This window comes from Rattus rattus, chromosome 5, assembly GCF_011064425.1.
Source record: "Rattus rattus isolate New Zealand chromosome 5, Rrattus_CSIRO_v1, whole genome shotgun sequence".
NCBI classification, from domain to species: Eukaryota; Metazoa; Chordata; class Mammalia; order Rodentia; family Muridae; genus Rattus; species Rattus rattus.
Genome location: NC_046158.1, coordinates 113,502,651 through 113,520,353, shown reverse-complemented (window position 1 = coordinate 113,520,353; position 17,703 = coordinate 113,502,651).

Sequence of the window (17,703 nt, the reverse complement as noted above, 5' to 3'; positions counted from 1 at the left end):
CACTAAAGGGACCAAAAAATGTTCATCTGATTATAATTCCCATGTAATCCTGGCATTAGGGCTATAGATAAAGAACAGAAAGGAAAACACAAGGTTTCAATAGGTAATCATCCTACGGATTCCTTTTGAATTGAGGACACAATAATTATTCTCTCTTTCTGAACCATTAAGTAAGCTTTAAGTTTTACTTCTTTCAATCAGAGAAAAAGAACTCACTGAAGTGGCTAAAATATTCTCTTGACAAAGGCCATCATTATAATCTTAACGTAAGCTTAAAAGTAATTTGCTAATCATAACCATTGTTCTATAGTGGCATAGTGTGGTAAGTTATGAAATATAAGGGAGAGAGAGAGAGAGGGAGAGAGAGAGAGAGAGAGAGAACGTGGGTTTGTCATGTTAGCATGTGGACTCACTTCCCACATTCCATCTCTCGATGGCTTCTGTGGGTTGAGGCCAGGTTGTCAGTCTTACACAGCAAGTGCCTTGTTCTGCAGGGCCATCTTGTCATGCTGGAAATGACATTTGAAAGATGCAGTCGATAGAAACTTCTACAGGGAAGAAATTATTACACACAAACATCATTTCATAAAAGCTTTCAGGGGCCTTTATTTGGAAATAATCTCTTGCCTGCCATACCTTCCCAGTCTCCATTGAGCAGGTCTGCCTAGGGCAATTCCAATAATGGTTTAGTTGAAAGTCCTTGGTTTGGGAAATTTTTGCTATATTTGCCTGGAGAGAAAAAAAAAAACACAAACTAGGGGATAAAAAATAAATCATTGTTTTCTCATTGGAAATTCCCCTTCCATGCTGACTTTCCTATGAATAGGTTCTCTTGCAGTATATAAAGGATTTGGAGGGCTATACATTCATTGCCCAAACCCAAGACTCTGAAACCTCAAGGAAAAAAATCATTATTCTTCTAGGCCAACTTAACCCAAATACCTACAGGAGGTTACTCTATTTACAGAGAGAAAAACAAACAAACAAACAAAAATCAATGAATCAAACAAACAAACAAACAAAAGACCCAAGAAGTTAGGAAAGTGTGTAATGATAAACTGTGTTCGACATCAGGCAAGGTACTGCCAGACATTTCTCAAAAACAAAACAAAACAAAACAAAACAAAACAAAACAAAAAAACCCAAATATGTATATGTGTGTTTGTGTGTGTGTTTGTGTGTTTATATATACACACACATATATATGTATATGTATATATACATATGTATGTATATATGTATGTATGTAAGTATAACAGAGTATTTAAAACAGGTAGACTGAGGTTGGTGCCATTTATAAAAGCATATGTCCATAGTCTCAGCACATTCTCATTAGCTTGGTTCTGCTGAGCTCCTGCTTCCCTGGGAGTGCCTTCTATGACTCCAGAAAGGTTTTACTGAGAGTCTGTTTAGTGAGGCCACAGCAGGACTACAGAATGCTTCAAGTCACATTGTGCTCTAGTGTTGGGGAAGCTAACAAGCAACCTACAGGAAAGCAGGATCTGAGTTCATCAAAGAAGGACTGTATACCTGAGAGGTGACCCCTTTGTGCGATAGCGGTAACCTTCCAGCTTTCCAGATTAAGGCAAAAAGGCAAGTCACTGGAAGGAGTTACTGGATGGCTAAAGGGAAATGTCCACAGGATACAGTCACAGAGACTGACAATTTGAGAGAGCTGTAGTGGAGGACTTTGAATGCTCCACTGATGAATTGTGGTACTGAGTTTCTGATGAAAGTTTAGCTCTGTGCTTTTCCGAGCCTTTAAGATGCTAACGTGTATTTAAAGGAAGAAGGGATGCGTTGCACCATGCGAGATCTCTTTTGTTCTCTCCTCATCCCCAACCCTCCAAAACCCCACCTGCCATGGAGTTTTGAATGTGCTGCATATTTGGGGGAATTTTAAAATGCTTTATAATTTGGTAGCATTAATACTGGTCTTAGAAGATAGTCCTACTTCAAACCTAATCTGGATGACCTGAACATCACTAACTCTCGAAACTAGAGGACAATCTGCTATCTGTCTACCTCACAGAAAAATGAAAGCGAACAACAATCTCCGAACACAGGCACACATTGTCATTTCATGGCCTCTGGTGCTTCAGAGAATGCACTGCAGGAGCCAACCCCATCTTCAAACACTGAGTTCAAGTGTCCATTCTGGTTCACTAGACCTACCTGACAACAACCTCTGGTGTAATCTGAACAAACCAGTTTCCCTTCATCTCTACTGCACTAGTAGCTTCAATATTTGTCCCGAGGCACAGTGTCCGGGCCCTCACTCGCCTTGCCAGGCTGTCATGGATATCCCAGTTTGCGAAGATGCTCATCTTGACATCAGAGAATAGAAACACATCCCTCCCATATGGTCTAAGCTAACACTACTTCACATTCTAACTACCATGTAATCATCAACACAAAACCCATGTTTCTAATACCATGTCCATTAATGCACATTGTGAAGTTTTTTCTTTAAAAATCATTTAATTATTGAAAAAATGTTTATGTAAGTTCCTGGTAACCCCCATCTCCTCACAGCTCTTCTTCCATTAATGTTGGGGTTTATATTAAAAGCTATCTAGTTATCATTGGTCCAGTTTCATATGGCCTATTTATTTATTGATTGATTGATTGATTTAACTTGGTTTTTTTTATTTATTGGCATATTCTTTTTTGATCTCCTGGACTCGGGTCTCCATCAGTTTGATTAGCTGTCTTTACCTGAGACTGGATCGAATATTAAGCAAGAAAGGTCTGACCATCCCAGCAGTGACAGTACTGATCCATCTTTAATTAATTTATCCGGAAGGAAGTTTCATTCACCTATCAAAGTGAGCATACACGGGAGTCCTCAAAACTATTTCTACTTCACTAGGCTGCTAAAGGAAGTAGCTGGTGTGCCCATCCCCTACACACTGTGCTCACAGAGACACCCACAGAAACTCCTGTACTGGCTCTACAGAATACCTTCAGCAGCATGCCTTCTCTCTAATTTGATAATTAGCATACCTTCAGATATGATACAGTCCAGTGTCTACATCAGGGCCAGCAGGGAGATATTTGGAAGTTACCATATCTCTGAATACATATAAATTAACTTAGAAGAGAAACCTTTTTATGTTGTTGAATTTTCTTTGTGAGTTGTATATTTTGTATTTCAGTCCATTCCAAATAATTCATTCAATAAACCACCCACAATTAAACTGGGGGAAGGTGGCTATAATCCTTAGTTAAAACAAAAATTCAAATTTGCATTTGGCTTTACAGTTGAAAATTAGAAAGCACCAATACGCTATATATAGATAGTGGAAATAGGGCCTAGAAGTTCAATAGTAACCAAGAATCATGGATATAAAAGAAGCAACTTTTATTTTTCAACATATACATAAACATCTTAGATAGCTTTCAAGGTGTGTACAGTCTTCACACACGGCTCTTAAATTTCTTACCACTCTCATTTGCATAGACAAGTCTCCCTCTTCCTCCATTTAAGTCCCGGGGCATTTGTGTTGACCTTAAAGGCCAACACTTCACTGCAGTTGCAAAATAATACAAGAATACAAACGAGAAAAATATGTGTCTGCTCGTTCCAGCTCCATGACTTCTTTGGTGAATTCAGATTGGAACGTCGACTGCCCCCTGGTGGTGAGATGGCCTATATTTTTTTGCTTTTACTTGGGCTTCCTAGGCTGTTGACAGGGATGCCTCTATCAGGGCACCAGCAGGAGGGTGACTCCTGTATTTTTCTAAGATGTCACAGTGAGGTGGAGTATTGCTTATTTTGATAAATGGTGCATCATTCTCTCCAGTTAGGAAGGCAACACACTGGACCAGTTCGTTGAATAAGATGGAGATGAGATTTTGTTCCAAGATCCCTGTGTTCATACTTTTTCTTAAATGTTAAAATTAAAATACACTAACTAAAGCAGGTAGAAACTGTTTTGTGGGTTTTATTAAATCAACTTAACTCTCTTCCCTTAAAAAACGTTCTAATGAATTGCAAACTAGTCAATGGCTGCTGTTTCAACTGTAGCTGATTGCAGGTAAACTGTGAGACCCGCATACAGAATCTATTCCCCATGCTGTACGTCACTGCTCTGTGGAAAAAGTACATGAACAACTGCCCCATTATTGTTATGGCTCTCTGGTAGACAACAGAGGTGTCCCCAGCTTCTGGGGACAGTTTCTATCCAGAGAAACACCAAAATCTCTCATAATAATAATGACAAGAGTCATTCTTCAAAGGACAAGTTCTTCATTCAAACAAGCTCATTACCTGGAAAAGAGGCCCAATGGGTGAACTTTGTATTGTCCTAGAAGAAGTATTAAGTCACTATAGTTACAAATTGATCAAGAAGCATTTTGATATCATAGGAGAAAGGCAGAAGTCTAAACACTGATCATAATTATGAGCTGGATGAGAACTATACAAATATGACCTTACTATATAAGCCAAGTTTTGATCTATTGATCCCCATCTCCTTCGTCCTTGCCAGAGGATAATTCAATGAATAACGACACTAGATGCCTCTGATTGCATATGCAAGAGGCCTTGTTCTCCAAATCCCTTAAATTATGTCACACCCTTTGTGTACATGTGCTGGCGGGCTTCATGGCACCAAACTGTGCCGAATGTCAAGGTGAATGGAAACCTCACTCTATGAGGTACATTACACTCCCATAAACCACTTGCCTCAGAGGCTTACAGGAAGGATCATCAATATCAAAGCAGGTGCGACTTCAGCCTCTGATGTCTATGGTATGGGGCAGGGTAACACCGCTCCAAAGAATTCTTTTGTTTAAGTTTTATGGGTTTGGGAAGCCTCTTTATGGGCACCTTTCCCACCTTCGAGCAAAGGTACACTCACATTCTCAGCCTCCTCAGCCCATCTACCTCTTCGGAGGATATGTCAGTTGCCAAAGCAGGACCAAGTGTGGCATAGATCGGAAATGATGAAACCCAAGAGTGGAGTTGCAAAAGAAATTGTCTGAAGATCCTTGAAGACCACCTGCCTTCAAATACCAAGCTACTCAGAAAAGAAGGGGCTTTAACATTTGCAAGGTTATCAAGGAAGAATTGAGACCATTTCGGGTACCACTCTTTTGCAAACACCAGGCCAAAATAAATAAGCGACACAGCTGTGGTACAGAAAGCCTCCTGTGAAAATTATTTTCATGTGTGTGGCTTTTTAAAATGAATTTCCATCAATCTTTCCATGGGTTTTGGTCCACTTTAGTTTGACTATAACTGTATTTTTCCAAAAAGTTAAGGGAGGTGACTCTCTATCAGGGACCATCTCTATTATAGCCTCTTTTTTTTTTTTTACTCTGGGTTTGAGGCTGGCCACATATTTACTCAATACTCAATAATATGCTACAGAAGTTGGTTTGGTTTGAAGCAATGCAAATGATTGCACTTGGGTAGCTGCCCACCTCCCTCATCCTGCTATCTCCCAAGACCTCCCCTCCTCAAACACTCAGAATTCTTGGCTTTGCTATTTATAGTTCACAGGGCAGCCCTGGCTTCTCCCACCCACTGTTGCTCCAATTTGAAACACATGGGGAGTAAAGAGAGGAAGGGGAGTTTGTGGGAGGAGAGGTGGCAGAGCCACACCCATTGTGAACCACCATCCCATCCTGTTTGCATGTGGTTAAACATAGACACACACACACACACACACACACACAGACAGAGGGAGAGAGAGAGAGAGATTCACTGGGACCCCATGTATACTGGGCCAACTACAGTTTGGCTTCTCATTGTCTGACTCATTCTGACTGTGGCATAAATATGTTTCATGACCATATGAAAAGAAAGCCAATTGAGATTCCTTAAATCACAGACTCCCCTCCTTGAAAATAAATGGGCAAGGGTAAGAATGCAACTCCCTTCTCGTAATTTTCTCAGAAATTATCATTTTCTGAAAGTCCTGAACTTGATCCCATTAAAACCCAATTTCTGGGGGCTGTACTCAATAGAAAAGTCACACGTGTGTTCACTCATACACACACACAGACACACACACACACAGACACACACACACACAGACACACACACACACAAGAAGTGATTGAGAAGAGTTGTAATAGAAAATTTGACAGCCTCCCCCTTCTTCGCTCCTGTAATATAAACTCCATCCATACTAACTGTTAGATGTGCTAACAATTAAGTAGGAATGACTCTGATTAAATGTTAAGGGAGAACTTTCAGCAATGTGCATTTTTCTTTTACAAGAGTTGTATAGGTCTCACATTGCCTCTGTCACAGGCATGCAGCATGTTCTGGTTTTCTTCCCATCTTTGGTTTTGTGGCTACACTAAGGCTTCAGGGCTATATCTATACCAAGTGTCTCCTTCCCACTAGTAAATGGTAGTAGATTGACAATAATATGTCGAAAAATGATGGGAAATTCCAATGTAGTAGGTGAGCATTGCAGCCATGGCTTACAAGTACAAACTAAATGGTGGCTATGCTTCATTTAGAAATGAGAGTGAGAAATTTTGGATCAAAAAGACCTACCTCAGGAGTGGTATGCATATACCCAAAAGATATTCCAACATATAGCAAAGACAGATGCACCACTATGTTCATATTATTTATAATAGTCAGAAGCTAGAAGGAACCCAGATGTCTCTCAACAGAGGAATGGATACAGGAAATGTGGTACATTTACACAATGAAGTACTACTCAACTATTAAAAACAATGACTTCATGAAATTCATAGGCAAATAAACTGAACTAGAAAATATTATCCTGAGTGAGGTAACCCAGTCACAAAAGAAAACACATGGTATGCTCTCACTGATAAGTGCATATTAGCCCAAAAGCTCAGATTACCCAAGATACAATCCACAGACCACATGAAGCTCAAGAAGGACAACCAAAGTGCGGATGTTTTATTCCTCCTTACAAGAGGAAACAAAAATATTCATAGGAGGAAATATGGAGACAATGTTTGGAGCAGAGACTGAAGGAAAGGCCATCCAGAGAATGCCCCACCTAGGGATCCAGCCCATATACATACAGCCACCAAACCCAGACAATTTTGCTGATAGCAAGAAGTGCATGCTGATAGGAGCCTGATACAGCTGTCTCCTGAGAGGCTCTGCCAGAGCCTGACAAACACAGAGGTGAGTGCTCACAGTCAATTATTGAACTGAGAATGGGGTCACCAATGGAGGAGTTAGAGAAGCAGTGAAGGAGTTGAAGGGGTTTGCAACCCCATAAGAACAACAATTCCAACCAACCAGAGCTCATAGGGATTAAACCACCATCCAAAGAGTACACATGGACAGACCCATGGCTCCAGCTGCATATGTAGCAGAGGATGGCCTTGTTGGGCACCAATGGGAGGAGCAGCCCTTGGTCCTGCCAAGGCTCAATACCCCAGTGTAGGGGAATGTCAGGGTGGGGAGGTGGGAAGAAATGGGTAGGTGGAGGGGGAACACCCTCATAGAAGCAAGGGGAAAGGGGTGACATAGGGAGTTTATGGATCGGAAATCAGGAGAGAAAATAACATTTGAAATGTAAATAAAAATATAAAATAAAATTTTATAATTAAAAAAATTTAATTAAAAAAAAAGCAAGAAGAAGACGTAGCTCTAAACTCCATCTCATTTCATTTCTGGCTTTGCAATGGGCAGGTTATTAAATGTTTCCTCAGTCTCTTCACCTACCACATGGAATAGAGAAGGAGGCACGCATAACATGAGCAATGCAGAAACTAGGCCGTCTGCAGCATACAAAGTATTTACTGCCATTTCATGTGCATACGTAATGCTTATTAAAGGTTTTATGGTATTTTATTGTTCTGTTTTGTTAAAAGACTTTTCTAAAAATAAGTCCTGTTGTTCAAATTCAGAGGGAGTCAACCATGATTCTCTAGTTGTTTCCATGTCTCCAATTCTAATTTCTTTCTTTCCATTTGTTTCTTTGTATTTGTGGTGTGTGTGTGTGTGTGTGTGTGTGTGTGTGTGTGTGTGTGTGTGTGTGTGTGTGCGAACATTTGCCTGTGTGTGAACATTTTGGAGGTCAGAGGAAAATATCAGGTGTTCATTTTCAACTCCACCTTGCTTGATGCTGGGTCACTTGTTAAAGGCTTTGAATATCTGGATTATCTGACCTTTGAGTTTCTGGAAATCCTGTTTCTACTTCCCATCTCACTGTGTGAATGATGAGATTTTAGACATGCTAGCATGTCTGGCTATTACACGGGTTATGAAGATTCAAACTCCGCAATTTTGCGCACAACCTCGATTGCTAATTATTTTTAATTCAACAAGATAGTTGTTGATTTCAATATAGGGATTTAATGATGGTACAAATTTCTACCTTGCACTCCACTGATTCATTTGTGTAAATATATTGCTGCCCTATTGTAGTTCACCCATGGAGAGGATGCAGTTGGTACAAACATATAGCCAATCAGCATCATCCAAGATTGAGAAAAGTAAAGTATCGTGAAATTCTCTGTTCATCAGGATCCGCTCTGGAGACAAAGAGCTATCCACTGGAGATTGGAAGAGATCCAACAGGAAGTCCAGGCCAGGCCTAGAAAATGTCAAAGCACAAGGGATTTTCATAAATTGATTGATAACAGCTGATCACACATCCTACCCATATGTGCTCCCCTCCCCAAACCCACACACATAACAGAAAAGGAAAGACCGAGCAAGAACAAGATGCACATTGAGTATTCCTCATGGCCCATCCATGTGCTGTCTCCCTGAGTCTCCACGGTCCTCTGGAATCTGAGGCTTCTTCTCTTCCAGGTACAATGGATGCTGAGTGGAAGGAGATCTCAGAGAGAAACTGGAAGGCTGTGTGCTTATTCTTAGAACAAAGTGACAAACTGAATGTCAATCATTCAATTTAGTTTAATTTGTCAATTTAGTTTAATTTGTTTAATAGGTAGCAGTGGTTCCTAGGATGGCTAATAACACAACAGTTTTATATCCAGATCAAGAAAAATTATGCTGGAGAAAGCTAAATCTGCAGGAAGCTGATAAACTCCATCAGTGTAAACTGATCAACTCCATCAGTCCAAAGGAAAAGGGGGGAACATTTTATATTACTTTATGACAAGTCTAATACTTTGGTCCTGAAAGTGCAAGTTCTAATTGTTATGGATAACATCAACATAGGTACTTCTACATTTGGATGCGTCCTTTGGTACCAAATAAACATTGAGGTGATTGTGAGGGAGAATGCTGGAATGATGAAAAATCATTATTTGTTTGGCTTACACTTGGCGTTTTCATTACATTATCTTCTTTGTTTCATGATCCATTAGTGTCTATCAGAACATTTCCCAGTGTACATCATAGCTCTTCAGGAGGCTTGCTAAGAGAGTTTGAGAAAATCTTTTTGCTCTAAGACGAATTTTCATTCAAAGACTTGACACACTTTGCTAGCTCATACAGCTTCAAACATTCACTGCCCTTTTCTCTGTGTACCATTGGTGTGGTATCAAATCTTCTATCTCATTTCATAAACTAATGTTTTCCAACAGCATCTGAGGATAAACCAATCTTCTAATCCTACTGATAAAGAAGATCCATATAAACAAAAGAAATTGTAAGATTTTCATCTGATATTTTATACTATTTACCAATCATAGCTCCATCAACTTCCATTTAGCATTTTATTAGACTTAACTTTACATTCTATACCCCTTTACACAACTCAAGTTTGCAAACACAATTCATTAATCACAAATACGTACACTCAATGAATCAAAGGCTAGAGTGTGTTTGTTGGAGTTAATTCTCTGGAGATGGTCACGACAAGGTCTTATCCCTTGTTAGTTTATTTTCTGTTTATGTGATCCCTATACACCAATTACTCCTCCCACTTCTAAATGAAGATGCCAAGGAACAGACAATGGGGCTCAGAAAAAGTAAAGCAAGACTCAGTTGCTGTCCTGGGCTGTGGACCTCAGGAGCTGCTATGATTACTGATGTAACTCCCCATTCTGCTGAGTAGAACCTATCTCCTAGTAACCACTTGCATAATGGTTAATTCTTAAAAACAAAGTGAAGCTGGCGAGTCCATTTGGAACTTTACAGGAACATAAAGTTGTCATTTGTTTCATTTGATGTACTATTCTCCAAAGATTGCTGACTTATTTTGTGATCCAGTTCCCCGATTTGACTAACACCTAGGACGTAATTTTCCTTGGATAGGTAAATGGTAGTCATTGTTATTGTTACTGCAATTGATATGGTACAAAAGCAGGACATAAGTTTTTCAGTCTTAGGGAACTCTTTGAACATAATTTAATTCTTTCCTTTGTCAATTAAATAAAAAACAAGAAATATGAACAAAACAGGCACCAAAGGGGTCCTAATGGTCATCTTCTAACAAGAGGCACCCATGAAAACTCAGTTTAAATCTTCTCTTGTTTCAAGTTATGTTCATCGTTCTTGCTAAAAACTGAAAGGCTTTGCCGGTGTCAGTCTCCCATCCATATGGCTTCAACACGATGAAACCACAAGGCTTATTTTCACAACTGTCGCTGCATGTTGACATATCTTTTCAAATAAGTTATAATCTACGCTAAAATCCTCAGCTGGAATGGGGGTTGGGAAGAATTAGGTAGACTACCATGGCTGGTGGCCTCAAAGAGGAAATGGCCAGATGAATGAAGCAGCTTTCCCCAAAGAGTAGGCGTTTGTGTGCAACTTCATGTGTAATTAATTTATAGGTAACAAGTGGGCTACACATGTGTTTGTGACATTAACATGTATTAAGTAAAAGGAAACTAGGCCTGCCCCAAGTCTAACACATCAGGAGATGAAAACAAACAAAAGCTGAGTCCAGTTGAACAATAGTCCAGAAAGTAAACTGAAATATTCATAAGGAAAAAAAAGATGTTAATTGTTCCTAATAGAAACCTCAGAACAAAGAACCTCAAATATGTAACCATGTTTGCATTTTAAATGAGCAAAATTCCTTTCAAGGTGACAAAGTATTGTGTGGTGGTTTGTGCCTGCATTATAATCATGCTCTAATGTCTCTAGGGAATTCTATACATTGCAACACATTTGTCCTTTCAGAGGCTTTCTTGAATAAATGAAGAAATACGAATAAGATTAAACTATAGCCCTGACTTATAGAAGGAAATATATGTAGATCTCAGATTCACTGCAGATATCAAAAGGAGAATGTGCTGCCTATGTCTATTGCCCACAGCAGACATTACCCATATTTAAAACTTGACAGATTTTTAAGCAGTTTTTAATTCATGTATACATTGTATTGATAACTTATGTGTAATTGTGTATCTTATGTATTGTACCATTCAAGTCCTATCATATATATATGATAAGTATGATAATAATTAGCAAAATAAAAATTATTCAATGTTCATTATTATTCATTACACAAAATCCATCATATTCCATGAGTGAAAGGCATTTTATATGCAGTAAAGTGACATTTTCCAAAATCTACTCTAAATCCCAGTGTATATTAAAATGTTCTCCACAAAGAGACAAATAGCAGTGGTGTTCCTAACAGAGTAGAATTTAGAACTAATAAAAAGTAAGTAGGTAGGTCATGTCTGTTCTAACCCTAAGAGAAAGGAAAGAGGAAAAGGAGGAAATGAAGGAGGAAGGGGGAAAGAGGAGAAAGAGGGGAAGAAAGAAGGAGAGGAGGAAGAGCTCTTGAAGCATCTCCACTTACAGACAGTGGACCTTCTTGGGTTTGCCTTGGAAAGGAGGCTAATTTGGTTCTCATACTCTCAGGGAGCAGTCAGTCCTCATCGGGGCAATTTAAGCCACTCCAGGGCAAGAAGCTTTGGCTCAGTAAGAAGAGTCCATGTCCATAGTGCAGCTATCCACGTGCAAGCAAAATTCCTTATCATATGAATATGAATCTCGAACATACACAGAGACACATGCAACCACGATTCCCTAATACGTGCATATATGTGCAAACAAGGTTCCCTAATACGTGCGTATATGTGCAAACAAGGTCCCCTGACTTAGAAAAGATGACAAACAACCCCAGATGGGACAAAAATGAGTAAGCCCAATGTTGCTCACATAGCCCTTCTTCCTGACTTTCTCCACACAGATGTGGAAGGGCAAGTGTGTGCCTAGGGGTGGTACTGGAGGGGGGATCTTTGTCCAAAAGTCTTGAGGCAGTGAAGGTAGATGAAGTCGGTGTCAGTACAAATATTCGGGACAAAAGCTGAGGGGAGATAGCAAGAATCTCTTGACTTTCCAAAGTCGAAGCAAGAATTCTCTCCAGATGGAATCTCAGAGCAAGGGCAGGGTGTTCAGCAGCCTCAGAGACTGAGTTCTACAGAAGCCTGAGGGTGGAGAGCATGTCCGCCTGTGAGTTCTCCACCTCAGAAATGTTCTCAGGTGATTCAAATGCCAGATGGAAATTCCTAATAAGGTAGCTTCATTGTGTTTTAAGTGCTAATAATAAGCTTAAATAAGCTATCCTCAAGTATGGCTGAGGAATACTTTCATTCAGGTAAGAGCCTCTAATATTCTAACATGCTAAGAGGTACCTAGAAACACAAAGGCATTTGAAAGCATTTTATCATCTTTCCCTGGTCTTTTACTGTTCATTCATTCATTAAAAAAAAAAGTAAAGGGGAAACAAATCTACTAGATAGGAGATGGTGAGAGATAAAAGACTCATCAAACATTTCTATTTATGTTCTTTGTTTGTGGTTTAAAGTCTCTTAAGTCTCCATTGTTATGTGTGCAATATAAAAATCATTTTGATGTATGAGATTGTTTACCCTTCCAAAATTGAACAATTGAGTCTGAAGTAATGGAGTCGAAGAGAAACTTGGTGAGCATTTGTCAAGATATTGTTTTGATTTTTCTGCTTCTCTAATATTCTGAGAACCAATAAACCTTGGTGCAGCTGATGCAGTGTCACAGTTTTATATCTAAATGTTTGTCTTCAATATACACATTTAATGTAGTGTGATGCCGATCTTGGGCAATTGGCTGAAATGTAAGTAAAATCATGTGTAATGTGTACTTGTCTGCAGAATCACAGGGTCTGGAGATGGGTGTGCCCATAAAAGAATGACGAGTACACGCAATGAGTCATTTCAGGGGTTCAGAAAGGCACTGCTAATTATATTAACCAATGTCAAGCTTTTGTTTATCAAATGGAATACCTGTGACAGATCTGGAATTTATATTCTCAATGATGGAGACTCACTCTACTTCAGTTGACATTCATCCTAAAAAATCATTTTGTGGAGAAAAGTGAATTAAAATTTTTTATTTGTTTTGAATCATAAAAAATCAGGAGGGTAGACCAGGAGGTCCCAACCCTTCTAAGGAACTGAGTGGATGTCAGCATTCCATTTGGCACACCACGACTAAGAGAATAGGCAAATTCTGATACCCCATCTCCCTTCAACTTTAATATGCCAAAGCAGTCATTCTTGTTCTTATGTTCTTTGGAGGCCATCAAGCTAGAGAATTATATCTCTATCAGGGAAGCAGGAATTGGGAAAAACCCTAAGAGTCCAAGATCATACCACCAAGTCTATTGACCAATCTTCCGTGGTGGGAATTAGTTGTAGGAGATGACATGTGTATGGTTGGAAATAACCTTCAAAATTATCTGGATTATGGGAAACTGTTAGGCGAAACTCTACGTGGTAAGCATGCTTCTCTCCAAGGGCAAAGGGTACTGCTGATAAACTAGGATAAGGTAGCTGTTCTGACACCATTAACCCTGTCAACCCTGAACCTCTGCCATTCAACATCCCTGACTCAGAGTAAATGAAACTTTAAGGAAAAATTTCTAAAGTCAGAATGAATTTTCATAGACATTTTGTTGACCAGTAAGAAAAAAAAGTAGGTTAAAGATAAATGACTTCAGGAATGTTCATGTTAACCAGTCTCAGAAGCTGAATAGAGTGTCATGTCATTTTTCTAAACTTGAATAATATTGCCTGCCCATGGAGAAAGTCATCAGGATATAAGTCATTGCAGAAGCTGTTGCAAATCTGTTTTCAGAAGCACAGTGAGTTTCTAAGGCTACTTTCTCTTCACATTAGTGAAACAGTTCTATCCAAGCTGTTTCCAGAAAGAAAGAAAGAAAGAGAGAGAGAGAGAGAGAGAGAGAGAGAAGAAAGAAAGAAAGAAAGAAAGAAAGAAAGAAAGAAAGAAAGAAAGAAAGAAAAAAGCCTTCCTGTTAAAGGTTTAGAAAAAAGGTGGGTTCTCTGTCTACTGAAAGAACGCACACAGACTCTCCAAGTTGGTTAAAAACTAAATCAATGTCATTTTATGAATTCTAAGATGAGGGGAAAATGTGAAGAACGTGACTAGTAAATGGGCAATGGAGTCAATGCACTTCGGATAGGACTGCAGACTATAGTACACTTCCCTCGACTTTACAAGATGGTTGACTGACTCACTACTCAAAGCACAAATCTTGGGAAGTGAAGGTCTGAGAATGAGGCTTGGAGTAATTGGGCATGAGGAGTCTTGCCTCCTGTTGTTGACCTATGGATAGCTTGGAGTGGGGGTAATGAGCACTCTTGACTCCTTGGTGTTAGGATAAACAATCCCCTGGGCTCAAGTATCAGCCATTTAAATAAATTCATGAGACAGAGGAAGTGATGTTTACGAGCTAGAAGTCTGGGCTCCCTTTTCAAACAATCATGGGTACACAGATCACAAAATAGAAACCTGATATAATGGGAAGTAAAGAGGAGGAAATGGCACAGGCTGAACTTCGGAGCCTGGTGTAGAAACCCTTAAATCTAACATCGAGAGAGAAGATAAAACAGAGACGACCTGATTGCCACCAAATGTAACAAGTCTTATCTCAAAAAGGTTTATATGTCCTTGTTTAAGATTGAAAAAAAACCCCACCATTTTCCTTATAAGAAACTTACTTTCCAAGTTTATAACCTATTTCTATTTTTCTCTATAAATTTCTACTTTCTCTATAGACGATAGGAAATAGTGTTGAAAATCTGACCCAGTTAAGCATGTTTTTAAACAATTTACAAATTAAACAATTTATAGATATTAAAAACATTATAGGGGTTGGGGATTTAGCTCAGTGGTAGAACGCTTGCCTAGCAAGCGCAAGGCCCTGGGTTCGATCCCCAGCTCCGAAAAAAAAAAAAGAAAAAAAAAACATTATATACTTATATGATTGTTGTATTTTACTAAATAGTTTAAATCATTAATACTGTAAGACAATCATATGGGAATGTACTTCGCCTAAGCAGTAACACAGAAAAAAAGTTAAATATATTATTTTTCTGTGTAAAGTGATAGGTGGAAAGAGTGGAATATATATATATATATATATATATATATATATATATATATTATAAGAAAAGCTAATTAACTGCTTAGCTTCCGCCCAGGAAGAAAGAGAGTAGATTTTCAGGGAAACATAAAATTATATCTACTAGTGCACCCTGTAGGTGAGGATGAAGGTTTGGCCTCACTTGTCATCTAACATAGCCTCCGTTGTTGTTCTAGCCAATGATAGACTGCTCTGGCCTCTAACTAGAGCAGGAGTGCTAATGTTCTTTTCAGATGTATACTGTGAGTCCTCACCAAAATGTATGCTTAAGTCACCTGAACAACTGAAGGTATGAACACTAAATAATCTTATGTTTGGTTTCCTCAGCGCCTGCTCCCTGGGTTCAATTCCTCAATGTCCTTCTTTCTCAGCCACTCACACTCAACACTGGAGTCTAAAGAGAAGTCTTCCTGGAAGAATCAAAGTGACCCAGGTGTGCTATTTTTTCTGTAAGTCATTTTCCTTCCTCTCTCTCGGTATGTCTGCTATATCTGTCTCTGTCTTTCACACACACACACACACACACACACACTGGAGACTCCACAGATCTCTATTTCCTCCCTCCAGCATTTTGTCTTTCTATCTTTAACTTTGCATCCTGTTTTTGTGGCCACAGTGCTTGTCTGTATTGTCCTTGACCCCCTGAGGTCCTCCTAGCAAATCATTTTTAAAGCCTTTCAGAACCATCACCCTTCCTAATCTCTACCACCTTCAAACAATGCTTGTGAGCCTTAGGCTAGACTCCTGGTGCAACTATTTTCCTATTGCCACTTACTTTTTAACCACACTCTTTAACTCTGCTGCTCTCTTTCCTCCCAAGCACACCTGGGGTGCCCTTCCACTGCTGACACAGCTTCAGCTATAGCCACTGTCTAGAACACACTTGCCACCATCTCTGCTTCGTGAAATCCAGACACTGTTTGAAGGGAAGATATGTAGTATTTTCACCTGCACAGGTCTGCTCAGATCTGTAGTCCAATCACCCTAATGGAGCTGTTAATTCCTTTATCTGCATCCTTGGGAAGTGCTTACTATGTGGCCCTCTATGTCCTGTGTGTTTGCTAATGCACATAGTCAGCCTTTCTCTTTAACCTGATTGTAAATTAAGCTTTCCCTAGACTTTGAAACTCCCTTCACCCACTGTGCTTTACACATAGCAGGAGTGCAGTGGATAGTTTTGGGCAAAGGGCAAGGGCATCTATGACAGCCTGGGGTTGGAAGGCCTTTTCCAAATGTTTAAGTCATTAAAAGTTGAGCTGTTACTTACGAAATGTCAAAATGCATCATAGAATTCTCCACTTACTGAAGGTCATTACTTCTACGTTCTTGAGAAATATAGAGAAAGCAGAATGATCAGTGGCCCTGGCACCTTATAGAAACAAAAGGAAAGAATATGGCTCAAGCCTAAAATTCCAACACTTGGCAAGCTGAAACAAGATCATCAAAAGGCCAGCCTGGGCTACAGGAAGTTCAAGGACAGTCTGGTACAAGACTTACTCATATAAAATAAGTAAACAAATAAAGAAATAAGTTAGGATTGTTTATAAGCATCTGTGAAACACAACACATTCCCAAACTTCGAAGTGTAATTAAATTCTACCTAAATCAAAAATCACTTTACTATCTCAGAATTTTAAGAAAATTTATGTTTGGGTTAGTGTACACAACAAAGTCTGAGGACCTAAAATCTCTCATTAAATGGGTCACATCCAACTGGGAAGCTAACCAGAGTTAATTAGGTTTAAGTTGCATACTTCTTTGACCATACAAACATTATTTTTATAAACTACAAATGCATGGACTGCTTTTTATAACATAATTTCACAAAGGTTGATTTTAAAGATGTTCCTCAAATTCCAATAAAATGCCTTGGCAGATGAAGAACCTCGCTCTTCTGAGGTCCAAAACCATCCATGCTAGGAGCTATCAGCCTGTGGCATCTGCTTTTTTTTGGAAATTAGAATTTGGAAGCAGAAGGAATTGAAATGTGTCTTTGTTTGGGTTGTGCTGTAATTTAGATCAGTTTTGCTTTGATTTCCAAGTGTTCTGTTAAACAGGAACCAGTTTGGGGTTTTAGAAGGAAGAATCTACCTCAAAATGAAAAATGCTGGAGAAAGTTTTCTAAAATCCCCACTAGGATTGTTGGGGTAGACAACTTACAGATCATACTACATCCTAGTCCTTATTAGAAAAAAAAAAAGCCTGCATTCAACACAGGAGTTGTAACTTGCCCTCTTCATCTCCGCATATATATCGCTTGCCTTCTTTTTCCATGGTCATAATTTGATATACTTGGCTCTGGCGTAGAACTTCTTCAATCATTAGAAACTAGAAATGGGCTTTTTTTATTGGATATTTAAAGTATGTATAGCTCCAATGTTATCCCCTTTCC